Here is a 12,760-nt window from a genome sequence, read left to right on the forward strand (position 1 = left end):
CACTGTAGAGGTGGGGGTTCTGGGGAACCACCCACGCAGCACCCAGTGCTCAGCACTTCCTGCCCTTGGGTTCAGGAGACCTCCTGGAGGCAGGATTCTGGGGGCCCTTCCTGTACCCTGACTGGCTCCAGGCCTCTGTTGGCCCCTGTGGATGACACTGTCTCACCCTCTCTGTGCCTGCACCCTGGTGGGGTCTGGGGGACCCGGGAAGAGTCCTGCAGAGAGCAGAGGGCCCTCTGCCTGCGGGGGCTGCCCCCTTCCCCCTCTGCCTGCAGGGGCAACCCCTCCCTCCTCCCTCTGACTGCTGGGGCTCTCTCCCTCCTCCCTCTGACTTCCTGGAGCTGGGGTCTTCGGGCAGCAGCAAACAGGGTAGATGGCCCTGACGCAGCAGAGCAGGGTGGGGGGGTGCCGAGCATGAAGTTGAGGCTCAATCTCCAGCCTTGGGGACCCTCTGCCACTCACCGCCCATTGGACAGCCCTGCCCACCCCCATCTGCCCTCACATGTGCCCACCTCTCCTCAATATCTTCATCTGTATCTTTCTGTCTCGATCTCTGCCTGTTTCTGCCTCTCTGCATCTCGATCACTGTCTCTGTGTCTCTCTGTCTCTGTGCCTCTATCTCTGAGTCAGCCTCTGTGTCTCTACCTGTATCTGTCTCTACGTCTCTCCCTCTGTCTCTTCATCTGTTTCCGTGTCTATCTCTGTCTGTGGCTCTCTCCCCCGGCCCCAGTCTGCACGGCAGCTGTCAGATAGGGCTCCATTAAAACCCCATCATTCTCGTAGCTAAACAAGGTGGTGGGGCCGGCCCTGTATGTAAACAGGCCGCATCCGTCATCTGCGCGGCCTCCGCCCATTGCTCCTGGGAACCTGGGATGGTGTAGGGCGACAAGGGGGGCCCCGGGGGCCAGCGCTTCCCCTCCCGGCCACAGCACGCCCTCACTGCGTCCTCGCCCTGCCGGCCACGGCACACCCTCGCCCATGTCCTTTCTGTGCCCTCGGCCCCGATCCTCAAGAGGCCCCTGCACTGGCCACCATGTGGGGTTGACAGGGACAAGGAACAGCTGACATGGGAGGGGACAGGCCTCTGCCCAGGAGACTAGAGGGGACACGGTTTGGGACGCAGGCGAGTGTCCCCATCTCTGCCTGCCCCAGGGATAGGATGGCACTGCCGGCTGGCTGAGGGGACAGAAAGCCCCACTGCTGACCCCATCCTGGGGGCACGTTGGACAGGAGCACCCAGAGCCCCCCACTTCTGCATCCCTCCCCCTATGCTCCTTCCCCAGCATCCCACTTCCCGCCTCACCCCTGCGCCCCACCCCCACACTCTACCCTCTGCCCCCCTCAGCCCCCACGCTCCACCCCTGCATCCTACACCCACCCCCACCCCATGCCCCTCCCTCCCAGAGTTCAGCCCAGGTCGGGTGTGAAGCTGTCGCAGTACAGCCTAGTATGGGGGCGCAGGCCCGGGCCACTCTGGACTACTGCAAGAGGGACCTTTCCAAGTGGGGTGTTACGAGAGTGGGGGCAGCTCCTCACTAAGAGGGGCTACCAGGGTCCCGGTGCTCTGCCTGGGATGCACCTGGCAGAGCCTGCCTGCTGGCTGTGCCCCACAGAGTTCCTGTTTATCCATCCCAGCACCAGGAACATCTGCCGAGCTGGGGGATATCCTGGGCCAGCCCCGGGGTCTTTTGTCACCAGGGACGCATCCAGTTGCACTCAGGGCAGCAGCTAAGCCCATGACCACAAAGGCTGGGGCGCCCCGCCTGCAGGCCTTCATCTCTGTCTCTGTCTCCACCTCCATCTCCATCTCTGTCTCCATCTTCCTCCTCCATCTCTTCATTCCTCTGCCACCCCATCACCAGTAGGTCTCATGCCACCCTCCTATGGTACGGGGACCAGTGCCTCCTATGGTACGGGGACCAGTACCCTCTTCTGTCACCTCTCAGGTTCAGAGATGGCTGTCTCTCACTCTCTCATCTCTTTGAGTCTGGCATCAGCCTCACCTCAGAGGAACTGACTCTGTCCCCCTCCCAGTGAGCTGCAAAGGACAGGGAGAGCTGGACAAGCATTGTGGAGTGGCTGAACATGAAGGAATGAGTTGTGTGTCTGCTCATGACCTGCCAGGCTCCCAGGAGCTCTGGCTGGCCAAGTCCCCTGTGGGCAGAAGCTCAGCACAGCACCACACTCCACCTGCAGAAACTCCCTGCGGTGTAGGGAGCATGAGGTGGCAGTTGGGGTGGTCATTGGGTGTTGTATTGTTAACGGTGTTGTGGGTGTTGGGAGTCTGTGGTTGGTGCCCACGATACCGTTACCAAACCATGTTGTGGCATTGGTGGCAGTACTGCTTGTAGCATTGGTGCTGGTAGCAGTGTTGTTGGCATTGGTATTGGTGTCAGTAGTGGTGCTGGTGGTGGTACTGGTCAGTTTATTGTCATTAATGGTTGTGTTGGTGTTAGTGTTGATGGTGGTGGCAGCGATATTGCTGGCAGTGGTCAGCTCCTATGGAGCAACAGTTTAGTAGTGTTGTGGTGGTGTCGTGGTAGTGGTTTTGGTGGAGGCATCGTTGTGGTATTTGTGCTTGCTTTGGTGTTGGTGATGGCGTTGGTGGTTGCATTGGTTTTGGTGTTGTTAGTAGTTGCATTGGTATTGGTGGTTGCATTGGTGTCAAAGGTTGCATTGGTGTTGGTGATGTTGGTTGCACTGGTGTTGACATCGGTGTGGTGGTGTTGGTGGGAATGTTGGTATTGTTGACAGTGGTCCACGCTGGATGGTAGCAGTTAATTGGTATTGGCTATGGTGATAGTGGCATTGATGTTCGGACTGCAGTGATGTTTTGGGGGGGCAAGTACAGCCAAAGAACATCACCTGTGGAGTGAGGTGCACCCTGACTGGGCTATTGTGACGAATGATACAAACCGGCAACTTGAAGACAACAGAAATGCCTTCCAGAGTGCCCAGGTCGGCAGCTGGGGCTCAGGACGACTTGTGGGGAAGTTGCTTCAGCCTCAGTTCCCAGGGCTCCAGGTGATCATGGTTCCTGCTCTGACCCACATTCCCCCCATTCAACCTCCTCAGGGACCCCACTGGGCTCAGGCCCTCCCCGGGGGCCCGTCACTCACTCCAGCTGTGGCATGTGCAGCTACTGAGGCAGGACAAGAGTAGACGTGCAGGGCCCCACAAGTCCAGGTGGAGTGGTCCCTGTGGACCGGTGAGGTGTCACCTCCAGGGCTCCTGAACTGCATTTCGGGATGGCCACGGCCACCTGCTCCTGCGGCAGGATGGGTCTGTTTGTCCTAGGGGACCCTCAGGACAGGAACTCTTGGAGGAATGTGAGTAAGGGGCTGACCTGGGTCAAGGAAGCCCAGCACCCCGGCCCCTGCGTCCCCTCAGAGATTGAGGCAGGAGGGATGCAGGGGCCTGGGTGCTGGGGTCAGCATCCTTTTCCCAGAGTCTATCAGATGTGACGTTAGGGGCTGACACTGGGTGTTACCTCCCTGAATCGTCACCTGGGCCATCACCTTCTTCACAGCTCAAGGATCTGGGATGCTCTCCTCCTCCTGGGCTTCTGCCCTGCCCCTACCTGGGTGTTTGGAGTATGGCTCTGATGCCTGAGAGTGGGGGAAGGGCTACTGTGGGTGGGAGGCCCATGGGGGACTGTGTGCCTTTCAGGAGGTCTGGGAGGTTGGTGTTGGGGACAAGCAGTACCTCCTTGCCTCCCTGGGACCCCAGCATGGGTGTAGCCGTCTCACCCCAGTGGAGTCCCCCATTCCGGGCCCCCCATCCTTGTCAGTCTGCGGTCAGGCAGCCTCAGAGCACCTTGGGCAGGCTCAGTTCCAGCGCCCGGCAGGGCGGCCCTTGGCACTGGCCGTGCTGAACGGTAGCAGCCGGTGCCCGCTTGGTGCTGCGGGGGCTCCCGGCACGCCCGGTGATAAGCGCGTGGGAGCGTGACGTGAATCTGCTTATCAGGCAGGATGTTGGCTCTGGTGGGGCGCGGAGGGCGGTTGGCCAGGGCCACCCAATGGCTTCCCTATCCCAGGGTCTAACCCTTGGAGGGCGGCAAGCTGAGCCCTGGGACACTGAGGGTCTGGGTGGGGGGCTGCGCGTCCCGCTGGGGAGAGTCTGCCCGCCAGGCCCCCCACTCGTGGCTCCTGGTGCAGAGAGAAGGAGGTTCGTGGGGAAAGGGGTGTAGCGGGAGATGGGGCCTCTGTGTGGGTGAGCGCCAAGGTGCTCCCTGGTCTGCACAGCGCTGGGGGCTGGGTGCTGGGGTGCAGAGAACGGCCCCCCTGCTCCTTCACGGACTCCACTACCAAATGCCTCCTCCTCTCTCCCTGACCCCCAGGCCCCTGGCCAGGTCTCCGAGCCTGCCTGACCCGAGGGGCCCTGATGGGGGGGCCTGCACGAGGCCTGGCTGGGAAAGTCCGCGGGCCCAGCAGCAGGAAGTGAGGTTCCTCCTGCCCCCCACGCTGGCGGTCAGGACACAGCAGGACTCACCCCAGAGCTCACAGCCACGTGGACTCACTGCGCCCCTGAGGGCTATCAGCTGTGGGAGAACCTGCAACAGCAACCCCGTGGGCAGAGGGCGCGGTGGGCAGGGGCTGAGGGCAGAGGGGGAGCGGCAGGCAGGGCCGTAGGGTAGAGGGGGCGCTGGTGGACAGGCCCCACGGGTGGCCGGCCAGGGTGGCACTGCTGCTCGGGACCCCGTGGCCACACTGCGCGAGCGGTACAGGCAGGCGTGGCGCCTGTGAGCGTCTACGCGAGTCCCGCCTGAGAGTGAGCCCGGCCACAGCCGCAGGAACGGCAGCACGGGAAGACCCAGGAGCAAACCCAGCAGACGGAGAGACGGACAGACGAGAACACACACAGGACAGACAGACATAGGTCAACAAACACGGCACAGACGAGTGAGAGCAAACACGGGACAGACAGGTGGAGAGACATGAGCAAACAGGCACGGACAGTCAGCGAGACGGTCGGCACTCATGCCGGGCAGACAGACAAACAGACACACAGGTGCTCTGCCCAGGTGAAACTGCCCAGGGAGGGGTGGGGAGAGGCTCAGGTGCGACCCCCGAGCACCTCCCTCAGAGCACGGCGGGCAAGAGCTGGGAGTGGCCCCAAGGAAAGCAAACAGAGCTGAAGGAGGCAGAGGCTTAACCTCTGACCCAGAAGCTAACCTTGCCTGTGCTTTCCCAGGCGGACCGTCCGGGAGGGTGCGGCCGCGGCTGCTGGGGGGACCCAGGAAGGAGAGCCCCTGACTGTGCCAGCCCACGGGGCCGTGGGCCGCAGGGCTCCTCTGACTCGCGGCGTCTGCATCCCCATAAGCATGTTTTAGAGAAAACATTGATCCGAGAGGCCCCAGGGGGCAAGAACAAGGGGACAGGGGGACTGTGACCCCGAGAGTGGATCCTGGGCAGGCAGAGCCCTCCCCCCGCCCCTTCCCTTGCTCCCTCCCTCCCGTGGGGACTGGCTGCTGGGTCATCGGGGGCACATCTCTGGAGGGTTCAGAGGCCTGAGGAAGCCCGAGTGGTCCGCAGGCCCAAGGTCATGAACCTGGGGGTGTGGGTCAGGGGTCACTCCAGACAGACATTTCTCAGCCGTAGGAAGCCCACAATACCACTCCGGTCCTGGGGAACATTCCAGAACCCCGCATAAGGTAAGGGCCGAGGGAGGAAGTCAGGGTGGGCGCTGTCTGTGAGGCAGAGTCGGGAGGGGCTGGGGAGGGCACCAGGAGGGCCAGCGGCTGCCAGGGGAACCTTAGGGACCGTGGGGCAGCCGGACACTGTGGACAGAGGCGGTGGGGGAACAGCAAGGGCAGGGCCCAGCGGGCAGCTGAGGAGATGCAGCTCCCGCCTGTGGGGGAACCCAGGGCCGACCCGCCCCATCCCCACCCGCTCCCACCCGGATACAGCCAGTCACACCCACCCTGCATGGGGAACCCCACACCCCACGTGCCACATTGGGGACTCCTCCACGTGAGGGAGCCCCAAGGGGCTGCAGCCCCAGCACCGCTCACAGGTGTCTGGCCCTCACGTGCACTCACGTCAGAAGCTGGTTTCCAAGTTAACAGGAAAGTCTCCGAATCCTGAAAACACCTGGATGGGCTGTGGGCCGGGGCCTGGAAGCTTAGGTGGGCAATGGGACTGTCCAGGCCAGTAGGGGCTGCTCAGTCCCTATGGACTTGGCAGGGAGAGCCAGAAGGGTGGGCTGGGGGTGATGCACAGACCAACAGCCCCAGATGGGGCTTCTCCAGCTCCCACAGCCGCCAGGAGGGACCCTGGGGCCATGAGAGAAATGAAGGAAGTCGCGATGCTCTATTCGAGAGAGCCCAGGGCTCCGCCGACAGTAGGTTCCGGTCTCCACATGGAGGAAGCGCCCCGATCCAGTCTCCCAGAAAGGAGTGGGGCACTTCCCAGCCACAGCAGCACCGACCTCACCAAGTGACACCCCCTGCTGCCTGCGGCCGGGTCCCTGCACGGGGCCACTGGTCCAGGACACCATGCACGTCCCACGGGGCCCCTTCACGGGCTGGGAAAGCACCTGCAAAGTTCATCAGCTCCTGACAAGAGAACACACCCTCTCTGGCAAGTGTCTGAGTTCTGTCACGTCTGTGTTCAGTGCACGCCCAGGACAACAGCCCAAACGCCCGACATGGGTCAATGGGTCAGGAAGTGGTGGTCCGTTTACACACGGAATACTACACAGCTGTAGGAATGGACAGGCCACGCAATTTGCCTCTCTGGCGGGGTGGGGGGGCAGAGCTGGTGCTGCGTCAGCCAGAGGGAGAGGGAGAGACACAGAACGGCCTCTCTCGGGCATGGCTTCCGTGGCGACAGAGCGAGGGAGGCGTGAGTGGCGAAGGCAGCAGCACTGGAGAGTTGGCCCACAAAGTGAGTCGGGTGGGGAGGGGGCAGGTTGGAGGGGCCATCCGGATCTTGGCGGGACGAGGAGCATTCTGGGGCGAGTGTGGCGTTGGAATGACGCACGCATGAAACAGGCATTCATGCTACGGAAAACCACAGCACCTTGATGAAGTATGAAAATGTAAATTGAAAGAATTTCAAGGCAGAAAGTGTCTCTGAAGAGGGCAGTTCTCAGCGGGGCAGGGGAAGCCAGCACTCAGCACCCATTTCTCACGCGGTGAGCACAGCCACAGGAGGGAGGAGAGGAGGAAACGCGTGGCTCTGGGCTGGGCCCCACGCAGAACCTCCACAGAAAACTCCAGGAAATCTACACCTACCCCAAAGTCCAAGGACTCCACAGTGAACAAGTCATCCACGATGGCATACAGCAGTGACCACAAGGTCCCCCAAATGGAACATGAACTTGGCAGGGAACACCGGCCCAGGACCATACCACAGACCACGCAGGCTGAGTTGCCATGTGAGGGGGACAGGATACCACAAATCAGAGTCCTGGAAGTACCCTGCATCACCACAGAGGGATATGGGGGCGTACAGGCACCGAACCAGCACATGTCACAGTGGGGAGGCGGGAACCTGTGGGAGAGAAAGGAGAAAATGGAGGGCAGCACCCGGGTGCTCTGTGAAGGCTGGTGATGGCACCACAGATGAAGAACAACAGTGCAGGGGCTATGGAACAGGGCCCACGGTGAGGGCCACAGAACGGGGACCATGGTGAGGGCCATGGAACAGGGCCCACGGTGAGGGCCACAGAACGGGGACCATGGTGAGGGCCATGGAACAGGGCCCATGGTGAGGGCCACAGAACGGGGACCATGGTGAGGGTCATGGAACAGGGCCCACGGTGAGGGCCACAGAACGGGGACCATGGTGAGGGCCATGGAACAGGGCCCACAGTGAGGGCCACAGAACGGGGACCATGGTGAGGGCCATGGAACAGGGCCCACAGTGAGGGCCACAGAACAGGGACCACGGTGAGGGCCATAGAAAAGGACCCACAGTGAGGGCCACAGAACGGGGACCATGGTGAGGGCCATGGAACAGGGCCCACAGTGAGGGTCACAGAACGGGGACCATGGTGAGGGCCACGGAACAGGGACCACGGTGAGGGCCATAGAAGAGGGCCCACAGTGAGGGCCACAGAAAAGGGACCACGGTGAGGGCCATAGAAGAGGGCCCACAGTGAGGGCCACAGAACGGGGACCAAGGTGAGGGCCATAGAAGAGGGCCCACGGTGAGGGCCACAGAACAGGGACCACGGTGAGGGCCATAGAAGAAGGCCCACAGTGAGGGCCACAGAACGGGGACCATGGTGAGGGCCATGGAACAGGGACCACGGTGAGGGCCATAGAAGAGGGCCCACAGTGAGGGCCACAGAACAGAGACCACGCTGAGGGCCATAGAAGAGGGCCCACAGTGAGGACCACAGAACGGGGACCATGGTGAGGGCCACAGAGCAAGGACCGCGGTGAGGGCCATAGAAGAGGACCCACAGTGAGGGCCACAGAACGGGGACCATGGTGAGGGCCATGGAACAGGGACCACGGTGAGGGCCATAGAAGAGGGCCCACAGTGAGGGCCACAGAACAGGGACCATGGTGAGGGCCATAGAAGAGGGCCCACGGTGAGGGCCACAGAACAGGGACCACGGTGAGGGCCATAGAAGAAGGCCCACAGTGAGGGCCACAGAACGGGGACCATGGTGAGGGCCACAGAGCAAGGACCACGGTGAGGGCCACAGAACAGGGACCACGGTGAGGGCCATAGAAGAGGACCCACAGTGAGGGCCACAGAACGGGGACCATGGTGAGGGCCATGGAACAGGGACCACGGTGAGGGCCATAGAAGAGGGCCCACAGTGAGGGCCACAGAACAGAGACCACGCTGAGGGCCATAGAAGAGGGCCCACAGTGAGGGCCACAGAACGGGGATCATGGTGAGGGCCATGGAACAGGGACCACAGTGAGGGCCATAGAAGAGGGCCCACGGTGAGGGCCACAGAACAGGGACCACGGTGAGGGCCATAGAAGAAGGCCCACAGTGAGGGCCACAGAACGGGGACCATGGTGAGGGCCACAGAGCAAGGACCACGGTGAGGGCCACAGAACAGGGACCACGGTGAGGGCCATAGAAGAGGACCCACAGTGAGGGCCACAGAACGGGGACCATGGTGAGGGCCATGGAACAGGGACCACGGTGAGGGCCATAGAAGAGGGCCCACAGTGAGGGCCACAGAACAGAGACCACGCTGAGGGCCATAGAAGAGGGCCCACAGTGAGGGCCACAGAACGGGGATCATGGTGAGGGCCATGGAACAGGGACCACAGTGAGGGCCATAGAAGAGGGCCCACGGTGAGGGCCACAGAACAGGGACCACGGTGAGGGCCATAGAAGAGGGCCCACGGTGAGGGCCACAGAACGGGGACCATGGTGAGGGCCACAGAGCAAGGACCATGGTGAGGGCCACAGAACAGGGACCACGGTGAGGGCCATAGAAGAGGGCCCACAGTGAGGGCCACAGAACAGAGACCACGCTGAGGGCCATAGAAGAGGGCCCACAGTGAGGGCCACAGAACGGGGACCATGGTGAGGGCCATGGAACAGGGACCACGGTGAGGGCCATAGAAGAGGGCCCACAGTGAGGGCCACAGAACAGGAACCACGGTGAGGGGCCACGGGGTAGGGGGAAATGTAGAAGCCATAGAAGAGGGCCCAGGGTGCCAGGATGACAGTGCAGAGAGCACGGTACAGGGGCCAGTTGGGACTCTGGGAACTGCCCATGACCTGGCTAGGGAATGGGCCCAGAGCCTTGTGCTTTAATTCTTTGAGATACAAACATGTAACATGCATTTCCCCATATTCCCTGTACCTGAGGGCCAGGTGCATGGTTCTAGGCTCCCCTGCCCTTGCCCCAGCCAGTTCTAGAAGTTTCCATCTTCCCAGTGCACTGTGTCCTGGAACACCCCTCAGTTTTCTGTCTGCTGGGGCAGCTGCCACTCTCTGTGGGACCTTCACACATCTCTTCTGTGTGTCCGGCTGGTGTCCCCAGGTCTTTTCTGCTGCTCTCGAGGTTGAGGGGTGCCCCGTGGTTACAGGCCCCTGCTTGTCTGTGTGCCCATGGACTCGGGGCTCCTTCCTCCACAATGACAAGGATGTCCCCGTGGGAGCTGGGGACGGGGCTGGCGCTTGTCCTCTGGACACAAGGTAGGTCAGGGTGATGCTGGGGGTGCCTAGGCCCTCAGGACTTCCTGCTGAAGCACTGGCCAGGGAGGGTCTGTGAGCAGCCCTGCTCCCGAATCACTGGCAGACACAGACCCCCAGGGGACTGTGGGATGCTCGAGGTGTCTGGAAGTGGGGAGGTGTGGGGGTGTCTCCTGAGCTATGCTGGTCAGCGGTAGCTGCTGTCCACAGTGGGCAGTGGGGCTGGGACTGGGAATGGTGGGATCTTGGGGCACAGCCTGGGTTCTTGTGGCCAGCTTAGGGAAGGACACTGTTTGCACAATGATTCAATAAACAAACACCGGTTCAAATCAGAGCAGCCCCGCCAGAAAATCAAATTTACCTTCTCACCTTCTCCCACTCACCCCGCCCGGGGTGGGGGTGTGGGGGGCCCTGACTCACCTGGCTCCCCGCAGCGGCTTCCCCAAACCCCTGAATCCCAGCACGGACTTCCTGGCTGCAGACAACGGTTCCTGTAAGGAGCTGCCCTTGTCCACTTCCTGCTGAGGGCACCAGGCATGTGGGGACCCCCAGCAGGGCGACCTCTTGCAGACCTCTTGCAGAGTTGTGGACCTCCCGTGTGCCTGTGTGAAAGGGGTGCCCGGCTGCTTCCGTCAGGGCTGATAGTTAAGGACTTAGTGAATTAGACCCTGAAAGCCGTGGAGACGTGAGGGCACCAGGCCCCACACCGTACCCCACTCCTGCACCTCTCCTCACAGGCCACTCCCACACCCCACACTGCCACTCTTCTCTGCACCCTACCCCCAACCCTGCTCCCCCACCCAAGCCTCACCTCTGCATCCCCACTCCCCACCCCTGTACCCCCACCCTTGCACCCCCATGATCTCTATAACCCTCCCCACCCACTCCTATACCCCAGAGCCCCACTACCTCCCTCCAGCCCCACCCCCCACCCCATACACCCCATGCCTCCACACTTAACAACCCACCCCACCCTGCACCCCACAACCTTGCCCCCAACCCACATCCCCACATGCATACCCCATTCTGCATTTCCACCCTCACCCTGCACCCCAGTACGCCCACCTCATGCTCCCATGCCCCCCACCTCCATAATCCATCCCTGCACTCTCCTACCCCCACCCGCACACCTGCACTCCCACCTCTGTACCCCCACACCCACCACCTACTTGGGGTTTGTTGGGTCTGCACTGCCCCTGAGAGCTGAGATGGGGTTGAGACCTGAGGGCTTCAGCCAGGCCCGTGGCCCGTGGGGGCCCCTGTCCTGGGTGGGGAGCGGGTGTCTCTCCACCTGCCCTTGTCCTGGAAGGCTGCTTCGCCCGAGCCCAGCTGGGACGCTCCAACCCCTGCCCCCAGGAGCCCAGGAGCAGGCTGTGACTCGGGGGGGGGGGGGATGCCCCTCACCTGAACCAGGAGGGAGTCTCGGCTCCCCACAAACACAGCTATCAGTGCCACTTCCGTCCCCTGTGCGTCAGCCACAGATAACCGCAGGCCAGGCCTCTGGCCAGCTCAGCCTCAGGTCAGGGAGGGGGAACTACGTGCCTGCCCCGCGGGACCCCCTTCCCAGGAGGACACTGAGGCTCAGAGGCGGGGCTGGCCACAGGATCCTTCCCGCACTCATCCTGGCCCCTAAAAGCAGCAGAGGCTGGCGGCTTGGGGCGGGGTCCTGGGGGGGGACCCTGCTTTGTGATACCCCAGGGGTCCCCAGAATCGCTGAGTGTCCAGGCAGGAGTCTCAGGATGGGGATGGCACAGGCACAGTTGGCCCCTGTGACCCCACAGCTGCCTCGGCACTGCTTCTGGGGATGGGGCTGGTGGATGACCTGGTTGGATGGCCCAGCCCGCTCTGACTGCAGTGTGGCCCCTCTGTGGCCAGCTACCGACTCAGACCAGAGAAGGTCATGGTGGGCCCTGGGGCCTGTGTCCTCCCCAGGGGCAGAAGGAGCCACTCAGCCCTCCTGTCTTCAGCTGCCCACCTGAAACCCTCACATAAGCCGGGGACCAACCTCAGGGTCTCACCACCAAGGCTGCCACTCAGCTCCAGAGACCCCGAGCTAGCTTCGAGCAAGGCACAGACCATGGGCCGGAGAGGCAATGGTTCCTGGCCTCCACACACACTCACACACTCACACACACACTTACTCTCACACTCATACTCGCATACACAAACTCACACATTCACACAAACTCACACACACCCTCACATATGCACACTCACATTACATTCACACTCAAACACACACACATACACACACTCACATATGTACACTCACACTTACTCTCACACTCATACTCACATACACAAACCACACTCTCACACACATTTTCGCACTCACACACATCCTCACTCACATACACACACTCACAGTAACACACTCACTCACACACTCATGTACTCAAACTCACACACACACTCTTACACGCTCTCATACTCATACAAACTCACACTCACACTTTCACATACTCATCAAACTCACACTCACATATTCAGTCACACACACTTTCCCTCTCGCACATTCATGTACTCATCCAAATTCACACTCACACACTCACACACAGTCACTCACACACTCACACTTTCACTCATATACTCACTCTCATTCACACACACTCACACATCAGTTTCTCCCTCTCACACAC

Source organism: Sorex fumeus, unplaced genomic scaffold (genome assembly GCF_029834395.1).
Source record: "Sorex fumeus unplaced genomic scaffold, SorFum_2.1 ptg000093l, whole genome shotgun sequence".
Classification (NCBI taxonomy): Eukaryota; Metazoa; Chordata; class Mammalia; order Eulipotyphla; family Soricidae; genus Sorex; species Sorex fumeus.